At 41.0% G+C, this 16,441-nt stretch overlaps 5 non-coding genes across 5 annotated transcripts; all 5 read left to right on the plus strand.

Annotated features, from left to right (window-relative positions):
- Positions 1-694: 694 nt before the first annotated feature.
- On the plus strand, positions 695-907 carry LOC146858738 (small nucleolar RNA U3). Its single transcript, XR_014980273.1, has one exon. It is a non-coding gene; the product is annotated as a small nucleolar RNA U3 (small nucleolar RNA).
- Positions 908-4,067: 3,160 nt separating this feature from the next.
- On the plus strand, positions 4,068-4,283 carry LOC146858739 (small nucleolar RNA U3). The gene has a single exon (XR_014980232.1). It is a non-coding gene; the product is annotated as a small nucleolar RNA U3 (small nucleolar RNA).
- Positions 4,284-7,444: 3,161 nt separating this feature from the next.
- On the plus strand, positions 7,445-7,660 carry LOC146858740 (small nucleolar RNA U3). Its single transcript, XR_014980233.1, has one exon. It is a non-coding gene; the product is annotated as a small nucleolar RNA U3 (small nucleolar RNA).
- A 3,148-nt stretch (positions 7,661-10,808) lies between these two features.
- On the plus strand, positions 10,809-11,024 carry LOC146858741 (small nucleolar RNA U3). Its single transcript, XR_014980192.1, has one exon. It is a non-coding gene; the product is annotated as a small nucleolar RNA U3 (small nucleolar RNA).
- Positions 11,025-14,185: 3,161 nt separating this feature from the next.
- Positions 14,186-14,401, plus strand: LOC146858742 (small nucleolar RNA U3). Its single transcript, XR_014980234.1, has one exon. It is a non-coding gene; the product is annotated as a small nucleolar RNA U3 (small nucleolar RNA).
- Positions 14,402-16,441: the final 2,040 nt, after the last annotated feature.

Here is a 16,441-nt window from a genome sequence, read left to right on the forward strand (position 1 = left end):
AATATGTTTATATTTATATGTTTTTATTTCCGTTGATGATGCCGAACCTTGTCTTACTGTAAGTAGGAAGGGTTTCCACCCTTTCTGTCTGTGTGAGCTATAAAGAATTTTGTTAAGACTATACTTTATGGGATCATTTCTATAGTTTTTTTTTTTGTTTTTTTGTTGTTTTTTTTGTTTGAAACCGTTTATTGCAATCTCAAGAATATACAAGTATGGGCCTACAACCTTCCGGCCGGCCGCTAGAATGACAGGAGCATATGACATACATTCAAAAACACTTGGCGTTGCAGAGAAGCAAAATCAGGAGGTATCAACGTCGTGGGCCACATCACTCTGACCCCACAATACGGTTTCATTTTATACAACCAACACGAAAAACCACACCCGCAAGGCAACCCGCAATCGAAAGTAACAGCACGTGCTCCCCAAATGGGGGACCCCAGCCATCCACAGGAGTCTAAAGAGGGGAAGGGGAACGGATCGAGGACTGGGGGAACCCTGTGCCCGGGGCTGGGGAAAGGAGTCAGCTAAGGGGACGGGGCTGGTGAGGCAGCAGGCAGCAGTGGTGGCGCGCAGATACCCCCGCGGTAGGCGTTCCAGGGGCCCCATACTTTCACCCATGTCCCAGGCTTACCCCTCGCCACATACACCACCTTTTCTCGGAACATGCACCAATCCATGTGTTCTTTCCAGGCCGACACCGCCGGGGATTTCTATAGTTTTTAACTGAGGAAATGTGTTTGAAAGTGTCTGGTCTTCGCTAACCACGAGGAAGAATTGTAGTTTTCTCTTTTGGGCGTGAAGTGAGTGAACAGTGTTGCATTCCTGTAGCTGCTGTTTGCTATTGATGATCGTTCCTGTTCCTTTCAGGAGGATTGGAGAAAGAGAACACAAACTGAGTGGTTAGCTTTTATTTTTGGGTGTAAGAAAGTCTATCAGTTTCTAATTTCTTGTTTAGTTTGTCATTTCTTTTTTGATTTCTTTGGTTTCTTGTAACTTAACTGTTGAGTATATGAATACTTATTAGAAGCTGTTGAGCTTTCTTGGACTTGTGGTTTTTGCAAGAGGTTCTCTTTGAAAGGCACCTCTCACCATCAGTTGATAATTTGGTATGTTATTTATAAAAAAAGCTTTGTTTTTCGAACATGGATAGTAAAGAGTACATTTTAAATGGACTGTGCGTATGAGCTATTTGTAGAGCCTAGACTTCTGCAAGGCAACTACTGCTACTCAAAAGATTTATCACTCTTTCAAATAGACTGTTTAAAGAAACCTGCTAATGCTAGTTAGGCCGTTTAGAGTAAGAGGAAGCGTAACACCCTGGCTTCTTACAACTTACAAGGCTGCGGTGGATCTTAGACTGCTAAGGATGAAAAACTACTCCTTTGGTATTTGTTAAAGTTTTCACAGGAATTCGTGCGGTGCAAAGCAGAAGTAAGGGACTGCGTCTGTTTACTTTTCATTATAAAAGCTTGCGTGCTCAGCACAAAATCTTGCAGCTCCCAACAAGCCCCTGTGCAACCCTTAGTACATCAAGGGCTTGATGCATTCGAACTTTGGAATTTTGCAAGATCCATTGGGGACAGAGGAGTTGCAACGATCGAATAATGGTCAGAACGAGCCACCTGCTCCTGCAAGTGCCATTTTTTTGGTTCTCCTGGTTCAAGTTAGAGTATTCTTACTTCATTGACTGGAATGTTGTGATATCAGTATAGACTTTCTGCCTCGGGTATCACATTGATTAAATGTTCTATCCCCTCGATATAGAAGCTCAGCTTTAACTTGAGTCTATAACTCAAACAGAGGGTATTTAATGACCATTGTAGCCCCCTGTAGCGTTGACCTATGGTATTTTAGAACACTGGAAGATTGAGAGCCTCATGTAGAGAATCGGAATATCAGCTGGTTGTAAATAGTAAAATAAGCCCTGTGCCTTGAAAGTTCTATAGCTGTAATGGTTAGAACCCCAAATGCCACCATTTTGGATATCCACTATGCTGCGACACCTATGAAACGAGGTAGGTGGGCTGGCGCCAGGCCGTAAATTGTAGAAGTTTACAGTTTGGTGACAGGCCAGGTGAATACCCAGAGCCTTTGCCTCTTCTTGGCTTTGTAAGAGTCTGGGGCATCGCCCGACTGCTTTTCCAGCCATGGTCTGTTTTTACGTAAAAATTACAAAGTTGAGACCATATTGTGATAGCCTTTTAGCCTGCCCCAAGAGGCGATTTTCCTGGTCCCCTTTCTTGTGTTTGTCCAGTGCCTTCAACTTTAGTCTATCATGCTGAATTAAACTTTAGTTAGGTGCATAGATTGCAGCGTCAGGTTTTAATTATCTATCACTGATCTGCTGAGAGCTTAGCCAGGTGGCAGAAAAAATGCTCTTGTGATATCTTCCTGTAACCCTTGGACAGCTTGGCATAGAGTTATAAAACTCTTTGTCTTGATATGTTATGTAGAATCAAGATTGAAATAGTATTTGTAAGTGGCCCAAAGGTGTTGCAGATAAGTTCTGATCTAAAAAGGAAGGGCACAGGCAGAGTTTAATTTTTGAAACAACTGTCTACTGTTGATGGCCGTTCCTTTCTTCATTTGAGGATATGCTGTAAAACGGAATTATATACTGAAAAGTTCAATTCCTGTTCTAATAAATATTAGATACAAAACGTTTCTGGCAAGTATTCACTTCCCAGTGTAAAAAGTCTTCTGTACACAAAACATAAACTATATTTTGGATACTTCTGTAGTGCTGAGACACCTAAAGGTCTTTTAGCTTTGAAAAGCTGCATGAATTCAAGCTGGGTGGTAGTACAAGTTGTTCATGTGAACGCTTTCTTAGATAGCCAGGCATTCAGGGCTCTTCTGAAAGTGATAGGTTCCGTTATCTCCCGTATGTGCTGCAAGAGGTTTTTCACTAAGTCTGGACCCCCGTCGAAGTTCATCGTCTGCTTAGAGTCTTACATGTGAACTGGGGAACAGTTAGGGGCATATCATCAAGCTGGTGATAAAAAATGATCGCCTAATTAGCAAGGTCACGCTAACGCGTGAAACCTTGCATTAGCGTCGGGATTCCTAACGCCCAGCTTTGCATCTCTAATGAGATGCAAAGTGGGCGTACCTGACCTGACATGACAGTAGAAATGTCGCTAAGCGACATTTCTCCTATCATCAAGGCCCACGCTATGAAGCATAGCGGCAGGAAAAGTAGCGATAACCCCTGTTATTGCTACTTTCCTTACGCCTGCTTCAGGACTGACTTAGCCATGGTATCCTATGTAAGGTGGATATCATGGCTAAGTTTGTGAGTCCCTATCAGCAAGCTAACGCCACACTTCGTGACATTATTGCTGGGTTTCCAGCGATAATCTCACGTTAGGCAGTTAGCGTTAGGATTTTTATCGTTTTTGAGATAAGCGTTGCTAATAGCACGTTATCTCAGCGATAATAATCCACGCTAGCCGGCGATAATTATCCTAGCGCTAAGTGCGCTTAGCGATAATTATCGCCGGTTGTTGCTGATATGCCCCTTAGTTTGTTTGGGGAAACTAATCAAAGATGTTGCCGTACATTTGATCTGTGGTGCAACTGTTCAAAATTTAAAGGTAGCTTGAATGCTACAACGTTTGTTTCCACGCTTGCAACCTTAGCAGGTCCCTTCTCGCTAGTGATCAGTGTCACTCTTTTGGCTGTTTGACAGATGCTAATCTGGACCAACTATTCGGATTAAAAATCATCTGTATGATCTTGTGGAACCTGCAGTTTTTTGAAGAATTTTCCAACTCTCCCTGTGGTACAGCATTGGGTCAGGAACAGGCAGGCTGAATTTGATTGGTTGCTGATTTAAAATATGCAAATTTATAAAGCAGTGTCTCACCAGGATCTATTGAGTAGGCTTTAATGTAAATAAAGGCGTATGCATGTGCATCTGTGGAATATTATCTTGTGGAGTAAAAAATATGTTTATATTTATATGTTTTTATTTCCGTTGATGATGCCGAACCTTGTCTTACTGTAAGTAGGAAGGGTTTCCACCCTTTCTGTCTGTGTGAGCTATAAAGATATTTGTTAAGACTATACTTTCAGGGATCATTTCTATAGTTTTTAACTGAGGAAATGTGTTTGAAAGTGTCTGGTCTTCGCTAACCATGAGGATGGATTGTAGTTTTCTCTTTTGGGCGTGAAGTGAGTGAACAGTGTTGCATTCATGTAGCTGCTGTTTGCTATTGATGATCGTTCCTGTTCCTTTCAGGAGGATTGGAGAAAGAAAACACAAACTGAGTGGTTAGCTTTTATTTTTGGGTGTAAGAAAGTCTATCAGTTTCTAATTTCTTGTTTAGTTTGTCATTTCTTTTTTGATTTCTTGGGTTTCTTTTAACTTAATTGTTGAGTATATGAATACTTATTAGAAGCTGTTGAGCTTTCTTGGACTTGTGGTTTTTGCAAGAGGTTCTCTTTGAAAGGCACTTCTCACCATCAGTTGATAATTTGGTATGTTATTTATAAAAAAAGCTTTGTTTTTCAAACATGGATAGTAAAGAGTACATTTTAAATGGATTGTGCGTATGAGCTATTTGTAGAGCCTAGACTTCTGCAAGGCAACTACTGCTACTCAAACGATTTATCACTCTTTCGAATAGACTGTTTAAAGAAACATGCTAATGCTAGTTAGGCCGTTTAGAGTAAGAGGAAGCGTAACACCCTGGCTTCTTACAACTTACAAGGCTGCGGTGGATCTTAGACTGCTAAGGATGAAAAACTGTTCCTTTGGTATTTGTTAAAGTTTTCACAGGAATTCGTGCGGTGCAAAGCAGAAGTAAGGGACTGCATCCATTTACTTTTCATTATAAAAGCTTGCGTGCTCAGCACAAAATCTTGCAGCTCCCAACAAGCCCCTGTGCAACCCTTAGTACATCAAGGGCTTGATGCATTCGAACTTTGGAATTTTGCAAGATCCATTGGGGGACAGAGGTGTTGCAACGATCGAATAATGGTCAGAACGAGCCACCTGCTCCAGCAAGTGCCATTTTTTTGGTTCTCCTGGTTCAAGTTAGAGTATTTTTACTTCATTGACGGGAGTGTTGTGATATCAGTATAGACTTTCTGCCTCGGGTATCACATTGATTAAATGTTCTATCCCCTCGATATAGAAGCTCAGCTTTAACTTGAGTCTATAACTCAAACAGAGGGTATTTAATGACCATTGTAGCCCCCTGTAGCGTTGTCCTATGGTATTTTAGAACACTGGAAGATTGAGAGCCTCATGTAGAGAATCGGAATATCAGCTGGTTGTAAATAGTAAAATAAGCCCTGCGCCTTGAAAGTTCTATAGCTGTAATGGTTAGAACCCCAAATGCCACCATTTTGGATATCCACTATGCTGCGACACCTATGAAACGAGGTAGGTGGGCTGGCGCCAGGCCGTAAATTGTAGAAGTTTACAGTTTGGTGACAGGCCAGGTGAATACCCAGAGCCTTTGCCTCTTCTTGGCTTTGTAAGAGTCTGGGGCATCGCCCGACTGCTTTTCCAGCCATGGTCTGTTTTTACGTAAAAATTACAAAGTTGAGACCATATTGTGATAGCCTTTTAGCCTGCCCCAAGTGGCGATTTTCCTGGTCCCCTTTCTTGTGTTTGTCCAGTGCCTTCAACTTTAGTCTATCATGCTGAATTAAACTTTAGTTAGCTGCATAGATTGCAGCGTCAGGTTTTAATTATCTATCACTGATCTGCTGAGAGCTTAGCCAGGTGGCAGAAAAAATGCTCTTGTGATATCTTCCTGTAACCCTTGGACAGCTTGGCATAGAGTTATAAAACTCTTTGTCTTGATATGTTATGTAGAATCAAGATTGAAATAGTATTTGTAAGTGGCCCAAAGGTGTTGCAGATAAGTTCTGATCTAAAAAGGAAGGGCACAGGCAGAGTTTAATTTTTGAAACAACTGTCTACTGTTGATGGCCGTTCCTTTCTTCATTTGAGGATATGCTGTAAAACGGAATTATATACTGAAAAGTTCAATTCCTGTTCTAATAAATATTAGATACAAAACGTTTCTGGCAAGTATTCACTTCCCAGTGTAAAAAGTCTTCTGTACACAAAACATAAACTATATTTTGGATACTTCTGTAGTGCTGAGACACCTAAAGGTCTTTTAGCTTTGAAAAGCTGCATGAATTCAAGCTGGGTGGTAGTACAAGTTGTTCATGTGAACGCTTTCTTAGATAGCCAGGCATTCAGGGCTCTTCTGAAAGTGATAGGTTCCGTTATCTCCCGTATGTGCTGCAAGAGGTTTTTCACTAAGTCTGGACCCCCGTCGAAGTTCATCGTCTGCTTAGAGTCTTACATGTGAACTGGGGAACAGTTAGGGGCATATCATCAAGCTGGTGATAAAAAATGATCGCCTAATTAGCAAGGTCACGCTAACGCGTGAAACCTTGCATTAGCGTCGGGATTCCTAACGCCCAGCTTTGCATCTCTAATGAGATGCAAAGTGGGCGTACCTGACCTGACATGACAGTAGAAATGTCGCTAAGCGACATTTCTCCTATCATCAAGGCCCACGCTATGAAGCATAGCGGCAGGAAAAGTAGCGATAACCCCTGTTATTGCTACTTTCCTTACGCCTGCTTCAGGACTGACTTAGCCATGGTATCCTATGTAAGGTGGATATCATGGCTAAGTTTGTGAGTCCCTATCAGCAAGCTAACGCCACACTTCGTGACATTATTGCTGGGTTTCCAGCGATAATCTCACGTTAGGCAGTTAGCGTTAGGATTTTTATCGTTTTTGAGATAAGCGTTGCTAATAGCACGTTATCTCAGCGATAATAATCCACGCTAGCCGGCGATAATTATCCTAGCGCTAAGTGCGCTTAGCGATAATTATCGCCGGTTGTTGCTGATATGCCCCTTAGTTTGTTTGGGGAAACTAATCAAAGATGTTGCCGTACATTTGATCTGTGGTGCAACTGTTCAAAATTTAAAGGTAGCTTGAATGCTACAACGTTTGTTTCCACGCTTGCAACCTTAGCAGGTCCCTTCTCGCTAGTGATCAGTGTCACTCTTTTGGCTGTTTGACAGATGCTAATCTGGACCAACTATTCGGATTAAAAATCATCTGTATGATCTTGTGGAACCTGCAGTTTTTTGAAGAATTTTCCAACTCTCCCTGTGGTACAGCATTGGGTCAGGAACAGGCAGGCTGAATTTGATTGGTTGCTGATTTAAAATATGCAAATTTATAAAGCAGTGTCTCACCAGGATCTATTGAGTAGGCTTTAATGTAAATAAAGGCGTATGCATGTGCATCTGTGGAATATTATCTTGTGGAGTAAAAAATATGTTTATATTTATATGTTTTTATTTCCGTTGATGATGCCGAACCTTGTCTTACTGTAAGTAGGAAGGGTTTCCACCCTTTCTGTCTGTGTGAGCTATAAAGATATTTGTTAAGACTATACTTTCAGGGATCATTTCTATAGTTTTTAACTGAGGAAATGTGTTTGAAAGTGTCTGGTCTTCGCTAACCATGAGGATGGATTGTAGTTTTCTCTTTTGGGCGTGAAGTGAGTGAACAGTGTTGCATTCATGTAGCTGCTGTTTGCTATTGATGATCGTTCCTGTTCCTTTCAGGAGGATTGGAGAAAGAAAACACAAACTGAGTGGTTAGCTTTTATTTTTGGGTGTAAGAAAGTCTATCAGTTTCTAATTTCTTGTTTAGTTTGTCATTTCTTTGGTTTCTTGTAACTTAACTGTTGAGTATATGAATACTTATTAGAAGGTGTTGAGCTTTCTTGGACTTGTGGTTTTTGCAAGAGGTTCTCTTTGAAAGGCACCTCTCACCATCAGTTGATAATTTGGTATGTTATTTATAAAAAAAGCTTTGTTTTTCAAACATGGATAGTAAAGAGTACATTTTAAATGGATTGTGCGTATGAGCTATTTTTAGAGCCTAGACTTCTGCAAGGCAACTACTGCTACTCAAACGATTTATCACTCTTTCGAATAGACTGTTTAAAGAAACCTGCTAATGCTAGTTAGGCCGTTTAGAGTAAGAGGAAGCGTAACACCCTGGCTTCTTACAACTTACAAGGCTGCGGTGGATCTTAGACTGCTAAGGATGAAAAACTGTTCCTTTGGTATTTGTTAAAGTTTTCACAGGAATTCGTGCGGTGCAAAGCAGAAGTAAGGGACTGCGTCTATTTACTTTTCATTATAAAAGCTTGCGTGCTCAGCACAAAATCTTGCAGCTCCCAACAAGCCCCTGTGCAACCCTTAGTACATCAAGGGCTTGATGCATTCGAACTTTGGAATTTTGCAAGATCCATTGGGGACAGAGGAGTTGCAACGATCGAATAATGGTCAGAACGAGCCACCTGCTCCTGCAAGTGCCATTTTTTTGGTTCTCCTGGTTCAAGTTAGAGTATTCTTACTTCATTGACTGGAATGTTGTGATATCAGTATAGACTTTCTGCCTCGGGTATCACATTGATTAAATGTTCTATCCCCTCGATATAGAAGCTCAGCTTTAACTTGAGTCTATAACTCAAACAGAGGGTATTTAATGACCATTGTAGCCCCCTGTAGCGTTGACCTATGGTATTTTAGAACACTGGAAGATTGAGAGCCTCATGTAGAGAATCGGAATATCAGCTGGTTGTAAATAGTAAAATAAGCCCTGTGCCTTGAAAGTTCTATAGCTGTAATGGTTAGAACCCCAAATGCCACCATTTTGGATATCCACTATGCTGCGACACCTATGAAACGAGGTAGGTGGGCTGGCGCCAGGCCGTAAATTGTAGAAGTTTACAGTTTGGTGACAGGCCAGGTGAATACCCAGAGCCTTTGCCTCTTCTTGGCTTTGTAAGAGTCTGGGGCATCGCCCGACTGCTTTTCCAGCCATGGTCTGTTTTTACGTAAAAATTACAAAGTTTAGACCATATTGTGATAGCCTTTTAGCCTGCCCCAAGAGGCGATTTTCCTGGTCCCCTTTCTTGTGTTTGTCCAGTGCCTTCAACTTTAGTCTATCATGCTGAATTAAACTTTAGTTAGCTGCATAGATTGCAGCGTCAGGTTTTAATTATCTATCACTGATCTGCTGAGAGCTTAGCCAGGTGGCAGAAAAAATGCTCTTGTGATATCTTCCTGTAACCCTTGGACAGCTTGGCATAGAGTTATAAAACTCTTTGTCTTGATATGTTATATAGAATCAAGATTGAAATAGTATTTGTAAGTGGCCCAAAGGTGTTGCAGATAAGTTCTGATCTAAAAAGGAAGGGCACAGGCAGAGTTTAATTTTTGAAACAACTGTCTACTGTTGATGGCCGTTCCTTTCTTCATTTGAGGATATGCTGTAAAACGGAATTATATACTGAAAAGTTCAATTCCTGTTCTAATAAATATTAGATACAAAACGTTTCTGGCAAGTATTCACTTCCCAGTGTAAAAAGTCTTCTGTACACAAAACATAAACTATATTTTGGATACTTCTGTAGTGCTGAGACACCTAAAGGTCTTTTAGCTTTGAAAAGCTGCATGAATTCAAGCTGGGTGGTAGTACAAGTTGTTCATGTGAACGCTTTCTTAGATAGCCAGGCATTCAGGGCTCTTCTGAAAGTGATAGGTTCCGTTATCTCCCGTATGTGCTGCAAGAGGTTTTTCACTAAGTCTGGACCCCCGTCGAAGTTCATCGTCTGCTTAGAGTCTTACATGTGAACTGGGGAACAGTTAGGGGCATATCATCAAGCTGGTGATAAAAAATGATCGCCTAATTAGCAAGGTCACGCTAACGCGTGAAACCTTGCATTAGCGTCGGGATTCCTAACGCCCAGCTTTGCATCTCTAATGAGATGCAAAGTGGGCGTACCTGACCTGACATGACAGTAGAAATGTCGCTAAGCGACATTTCTCCTATCATCAAGGCCCACGCTATGAAGCATAGCGGCAGGAAAAGTAGCGATAACCCCTGTTATTGCTACTTTCCTTACGCCTGCTTCAGGACTGACTTAGCCATGGTATCCTATGTAAGGTGGATATCATGGCTAAGTTTGTGAGTCCCTATCAGCAAGCTAACGCCACACTTCGTGACATTATCGCTGGGTTTCCAGCGATAATCTCACGTTAGGCAGTTAGCGTTAGGATTTTTATCGTTTTTGAGATAAGCGTTGCTAATAGCACGTTATCTCAGCGATAATAATCCACGCTAGCCGGCGATAATTATCCTAGCGCTAAGTGCGCTTAGCGATAATTATCGCCGCTTGTTGCTGATATGCCCCTTAGTTTGTTTGGGGAAACTAATCAAAGATGTTGCCGTACATTTGATCTGTGGTGCAACTGTTCAAAATTTAAAGGTAGCTTGAATGCTACAACGTTTGTTTCCACGCTTGCAACCTTAGCAGGTCCCTTCTCGCTAGTGATCAGTGTCACTCTTTTGGCTGTTTGACAGATGCTAATCTGGACCAACTATTCGGATTAAAAATCATCTGTATGATCTTGTGGAACCTGCAGTTTTTTGAAGAATTTTCCAACTCTCCCTGTGGTACAGCATTGGGTCAGGAACAGGCAGGCTGAATTTGATTGGTTGCTGATTTAAAATATGCAAATTTATAAAGCAGTGTCTCACCAGGATCTATTGAGTAGGCTTTAATGTAAATAAAGGCGTATGCATGTGCATCTGTGGAATATTATCTTGTGGAGTAAAAAATATGTTTATATTTATATGTTTTTATTTCCGTTGATGATGCCGAACCTTGTCTTACTGTAAGTAGGAAGGGTTTCCACCCTTTCTGTCTGTGTGAGCTATAAAGATATTTGTTAAGACTATACTTTCAGGGATCATTTCTATAGTTTTTAACTGAGGAAATGTGTTTGAAAGTGTCTGGTCTTCGCTAACCATGAGGATGGATTGTAGTTTTCTCTTTTGGGCGTGAAGTGAGTGAACAGTGTTGCATTCATGTAGCTGCTGTTTGCTATTGATGATCGTTCCTGTTCCTTTCAGGAGGATTGGAGAAAGAGAACACAAACTGAGTGGTTAGCTTTTATTTTTGGGTGTAAGAAAGTCTATCAGTTTCTAATTTCTTGTTTAGTTTGTCATTTCTTTTTTGATTTCTTGGGTTTCTTTTAACTTAATTGTTGAGTATATGAATACTTATTAGAAGCTGTTGAGCTTTCTTGGACTTGTGGTTTTTGCAAGAGGTTCTCTTTGAAAGGCACTTCTCACCATCAGTTGATAATTTGGTATGTTATTTATAAAAAAAGCTTTGTTTTTCAAACATGGATAGTAAAGAGTACATTTTAAATGGATTGTGCGTATGAGCTATTTGTAGAGCCTAGACTTCTGCAAGGCAACTACTGCTACTCAAACGATTTATCACTCTTTCGAATAGACTGTTTAAAGAAACATGCTAATGCTAGTTAGGCCGTTTAGAGTAAGAGGAAGCGTAACACCCTGGCTTCTTACAACTTACAAGGCTGCGGTGGATCTTAGACTGCTAAGGATGAAAAACTGTTCCTTTGGTATTTGTTAAAGTTTTCACAGGAATTCGTGCGGTGCAAAGCAGAAGTAAGGGACTGCATCCATTTACTTTTCATTATAAAAGCTTGCGTGCTCAGCACAAAATCTTGCAGCTCCCAACAAGCCCCTGTGCAACCCTTAGTACATCAAGGGCTTGATGCATTCGAACTTTGGAATTTTGCAAGATCCATTGGGGGACAGAGGTGTTGCAACGATCGAATAATGGTCAGAACGAGCCACCTGCTCCAGCAAGTGCCATTTTTTTGGTTCTCCTGGTTCAAGTTAGAGTATTTTTACTTCATTGACGGGAGTGTTGTGATATCAGTATAGACTTTCTGCCTCGGGTATCACATTGATTAAATGTTCTATCCCCTCGATATAGAAGCTCAGCTTTAACTTGAGTCTATAACTCAAACAGAGGGTATTTAATGACCATTGTAGCCCCCTGTAGCGTTGTCCTATGGTATTTTAGAACACTGGAAGATTGAGAGCCTCATGTAGAGAATCGGAATATCAGCTGGTTGTAAATAGTAAAATAAGCCCTGCGCCTTGAAAGTTCTATAGCTGTAATGGTTAGAACCCCAAATGCCACCATTTTGGATATCCACTATGCTGCGACACCTATGAAACGAGGTAGGTGGGCTGGCGCCAGGCCGTAAATTGTAGAAGTTTACAGTTTGGTGACAGGCCAGGTGAATACCCAGAGCCTTTGCCTCTTCTTGGCTTTGTAAGAGTCTGGGGCATCGCCCGACTGCTTTTCCAGCCATGGTCTGTTTTTACGTAAAAATTACAAAGTTGAGACCATATTGTGATAGCCTTTTAGCCTGCCCCAAGTGGCGATTTTCCTGGTCCCCTTTCTTGTGTTTGTCCAGTGCCTTCAACTTTAGTCTATCATGCTGAATTAAACTTTAGTTAGCTGCATAGATTGCAGCGTCAGGTTTTAATTATCTATCACTGATCTGCTGAGAGCTTAGCCAGGTGGCAGAAAAAATGCTCTTGTGATATCTTCCTGTAACCCTTGGACAGCTTGGCATAGAGTTATAAAACTCTTTGTCTTGATATGTTATGTAGAATCAAGATTGAAATAGTATTTGTAAGTGGCCCAAAGGTGTTGCAGATAAGTTCTGATCTAAAAAGGAAGGGCACAGGCAGAGTTTAATTTTTGAAACAACTGTCTACTGTTGATGGCCGTTCCTTTCTTCATTTGAGGATATGCTGTAAAACGGAATTATATACTGAAAAGTTCAATTCCTGTTCTAATAAATATTAGATACAAAACGTTTCTGGCAAGTATTCACTTCCCAGTGTAAAAAGTCTTCTGTACACAAAACATAAACTATATTTTGGATACTTCTGTAGTGCTGAGACACCTAAAGGTCTTTTAGCTTTGAAAAGCTGCATGAATTCAAGCTGGGTGGTAGTACAAGTTGTTCATGTGAACGCTTTCTTAGATAGCCAGGCATTCAGGGCTCTTCTGAAAGTGATAGGTTCCGTTATCTCCCGTATGTGCTGCAAGAGGTTTTTCACTAAGTCTGGACCCCCGTCGAAGTTCATCGTCTGCTTAGAGTCTTACATGTGAACTGGGGAACAGTTAGGGGCATATCATCAAGCTGGTGATAAAAAATGATCGCCTAATTAGCAAGGTCACGCTAACGCGTGAAACCTTGCATTAGCGTCGGGATTCCTAACGCCCAGCTTTGCATCTCTAATGAGATGCAAAGTGGGCGTACCTGACCTGACATGACAGTAGAAATGTCGCTAAGCGACATTTCTCCTATCATCAAGGCCCACGCTATGAAGCATAGCGGCAGGAAAAGTAGCGATAACCCCTGTTATTGCTACTTTCCTTACGCCTGCTTCAGGACTGACTTAGCCATGGTATCCTATGTAAGGTGGATATCATGGCTAAGTTTGTGAGTCCCTATCAGCAAGCTAACGCCACACTTCGTGACATTATTGCTGGGTTTCCAGCGATAATCTCACGTTAGGCAGTTAGCGTTAGGATTTTTATCGTTTTTGAGATAAGCGTTGCTAATAGCACGTTATCTCAGCGATAATAATCCACGCTAGCCGGCGATAATTATCCTAGCGCTAAGTGCGCTTAGCGATAATTATCGCCGGTTGTTGCTGATATGCCCCTTAGTTTGTTTGGGGAAACTAATCAAAGATGTTGCCGTACATTTGATCTGTGGTGCAACTGTTCAAAATTTAAAGGTAGCTTGAATGCTACAACGTTTGTTTCCACGCTTGCAACCTTAGCAGGTCCCTTCTCGCTAGTGATCAGTGTCACTCTTTTGGCTGTTTGACAGATGCTAATCTGGACCAACTATTCGGATTAAAAATCATCTGTATGATCTTGTGGAACCTGCAGTTTTTTGAAGAATTTTCCAACTCTCCCTGTGGTACAGCATTGGGTCAGGAACAGGCAGGCTGAATTTGATTGGTTGCTGATTTAAAATATGCAAATTTATAAAGCAGTGTCTCACCAGGATCTATTGAGTAGGCTTTAATGTAAATAAAGGCGTATGCATGTGCATCTGTGGAATATTATCTTGTGGAGTAAAAAATATGTTTATATTTATATGTTTTTATTTCCGTTGATGATGCCGAACCTTGTCTTACTGTAAGTAGGAAGGGTTTCCACCCTTTCTGTCTGTGTGAGCTATAAAGATATTTGTTAAGACTATACTTTCAGGGATCATTTCTATAGTTTTTAACTGAGGAAATGTGTTTGAAAGTGTCTGGTCTTCGCTAACCATGAGGATGGATTGTAGTTTTCTCTTTTGGGCGTGAAGTGAGTGAACAGTGTTGCATTCATGTAGCTGCTGTTTGCTATTGATGATCGTTCCTGTTCCTTTCAGGAGGATTGGAGAAAGAAAACACAAACTGAGTGGTTAGCTTTTATTTTTCGGTGTAAGAAAGTCTATCAGTTTCTAATTTCTTGTTTAGTTTGTCATTTCTTTTTTGATTTCTTTGGTTTCTTTTAACTTAATTGTTGAGTATATGAATACTTATTAGAAGCTGTTGAGCTTTCTTGGACTTGTGGTTTTTGCAAGAGGTTCTCTTTGAAAGGCACTTCTCACCATCAGTTGATAATTTGGTATGTTATTTATAAAAAAAGCTTTGTTTTTCAAACATGGATAGTAAAGAGTACATTTTAAATGGATTGTGCGTATGAGCTATTTGTAGAGCCTAGACTTCTGCAAGGCAACTACTGCTACTCAAACGATTTATCACTCTTTCGAATAGACTGTTTAAAGAAACCTGCTAATGCTAGTTAGGCCGTTTAGAGTAAGAGGAAGCGTAACACCCTGGCTTCTTACAACTTACAAGGCTGCGGTGGATCTTAGACTGCTAAGGATGAAAAACTGTTCCTTTGGTATTTGTTAAAGTTTTCACAGGAATTCGTGCGGTGCAAAGCAGAAGTAAGGGACTGCATCCATTTACTTTTCATTATAAAAGCTTGCGTGCTCAGCACAAAATCTTGCAGCTCCCAACAAGCCCCTGTGCAACCCTTAGTACATCAAGGGCTTGATGCATTCGAACTTTGGAATTTTGCAAGATCCATTGGGGGACAGAGGTGTTGCAACGATCGAATAATGGTCAGAACGAGCCACCTGCTCCAGCAAGTGCCATTTTTTTGGTTCTCCTGGTTCAAGTTAGAGTATTTTTACTTCATTGACGGGAGTGTTGTGATATCAGTATAGACTTTCTGCCTCGGGTATCACATTGATTAAATGTTCTATCCCCTCGATATAGAAGCTCAGCTTTAACTTGAGTCTATAACTCAAACAGAGGGTATTTAATGACCATTGTAGCCCCCTGTAGCGTTGTCCTATGGTATTTTAGAACACTGGAAGATTGAGAGCCTCATGTAGAGAATCGGAATATCAGCTGGTTGTAAATAGTAAAATAAGCCCTGTGCCTTGAAAGTTCTATAGCTGTAATGGTTAGAACCCCAAATGCCACCATTTTGGATATCCACTATGCTGCGACACCTATGAAACGAGGTAGGTGGGCTGGCGCCAGGCCGTAAATTGTAGAAGTTTACAGTTTGGTGACAGGCCAGGTGAATACCCAGAGCCTTTGCCTCTTCTTGGCTTTGTAAGAGTCTGGGGCATCGCCCGACTGCTTTTCCAGCCATGGTCTGTTTTTACGTAAAAATTACAAAGTTGAGACCATATTGTGATAGCCTTTTAGCCTGCCCCAAGTGGCGATTTTCCTGGTCCCCTTTCTTGTGTTTGTCCAGTGCCTTCAACTTTAGTCTATCATGCTGAATTAAACTTTAGTTAGCTGCATAGATTGCAGCGTCAGGTTTTAATTATCTATCACTGATCTGCTGAGAGCTTAGCCAGGTGGCAGAAAAAATGCTCTTGTGATATCTTCCTGTAACCCTTGGACAGCTTGGCATAGAGTTATAAAACTCTTTGTCTTGATATGTTATGTAGAATCAAGATTGAAATAGTATTTGTAAGTGGCCCAAAGGTGTTGCAGATAAGTTCTGATCTAAAAAGGAAGGGCACAGGCAGAGTTTAATTTTTGAAACAACTGTCTACTGTTGATGGCCGTTCCTTTCTTCATTTGAGGATATGCTGTAAAACGGAATTATATACTGAAAAGTTCAATTCCTGTTCTAATGAACATTAGATACAAAACGTTTCTGGCAAGTATTCACTTCCCAGTGTAAAAAGTCTTCTGTACACAAAACATAAACTATATTTTGGATACTTCTGTAGTGCTGAGACACCTAAAGGTCTTTTAGCTTTGAAAAGCTGCATGAATTCAAGCTGGGTGGTAGTACAAGTTGTTCATGTGAACGCTTTCTTAGATAGCCAGGCATTCAGGGCTCTTCTGAAAGTGATAGGTTCCGTTATCTCCCGTATGTGCTGGAAGAGGTTTTTCACTAAGTCTGGACCCTCGTCGAAGTTCATCGTC

This window comes from Triturus cristatus, chromosome 3_2 (assembly GCF_964204655.1).
Source record: "Triturus cristatus chromosome 3_2, aTriCri1.1, whole genome shotgun sequence".
Lineage (NCBI taxonomy): Eukaryota > Metazoa > Chordata > Amphibia > Caudata > Salamandridae > Triturus > Triturus cristatus.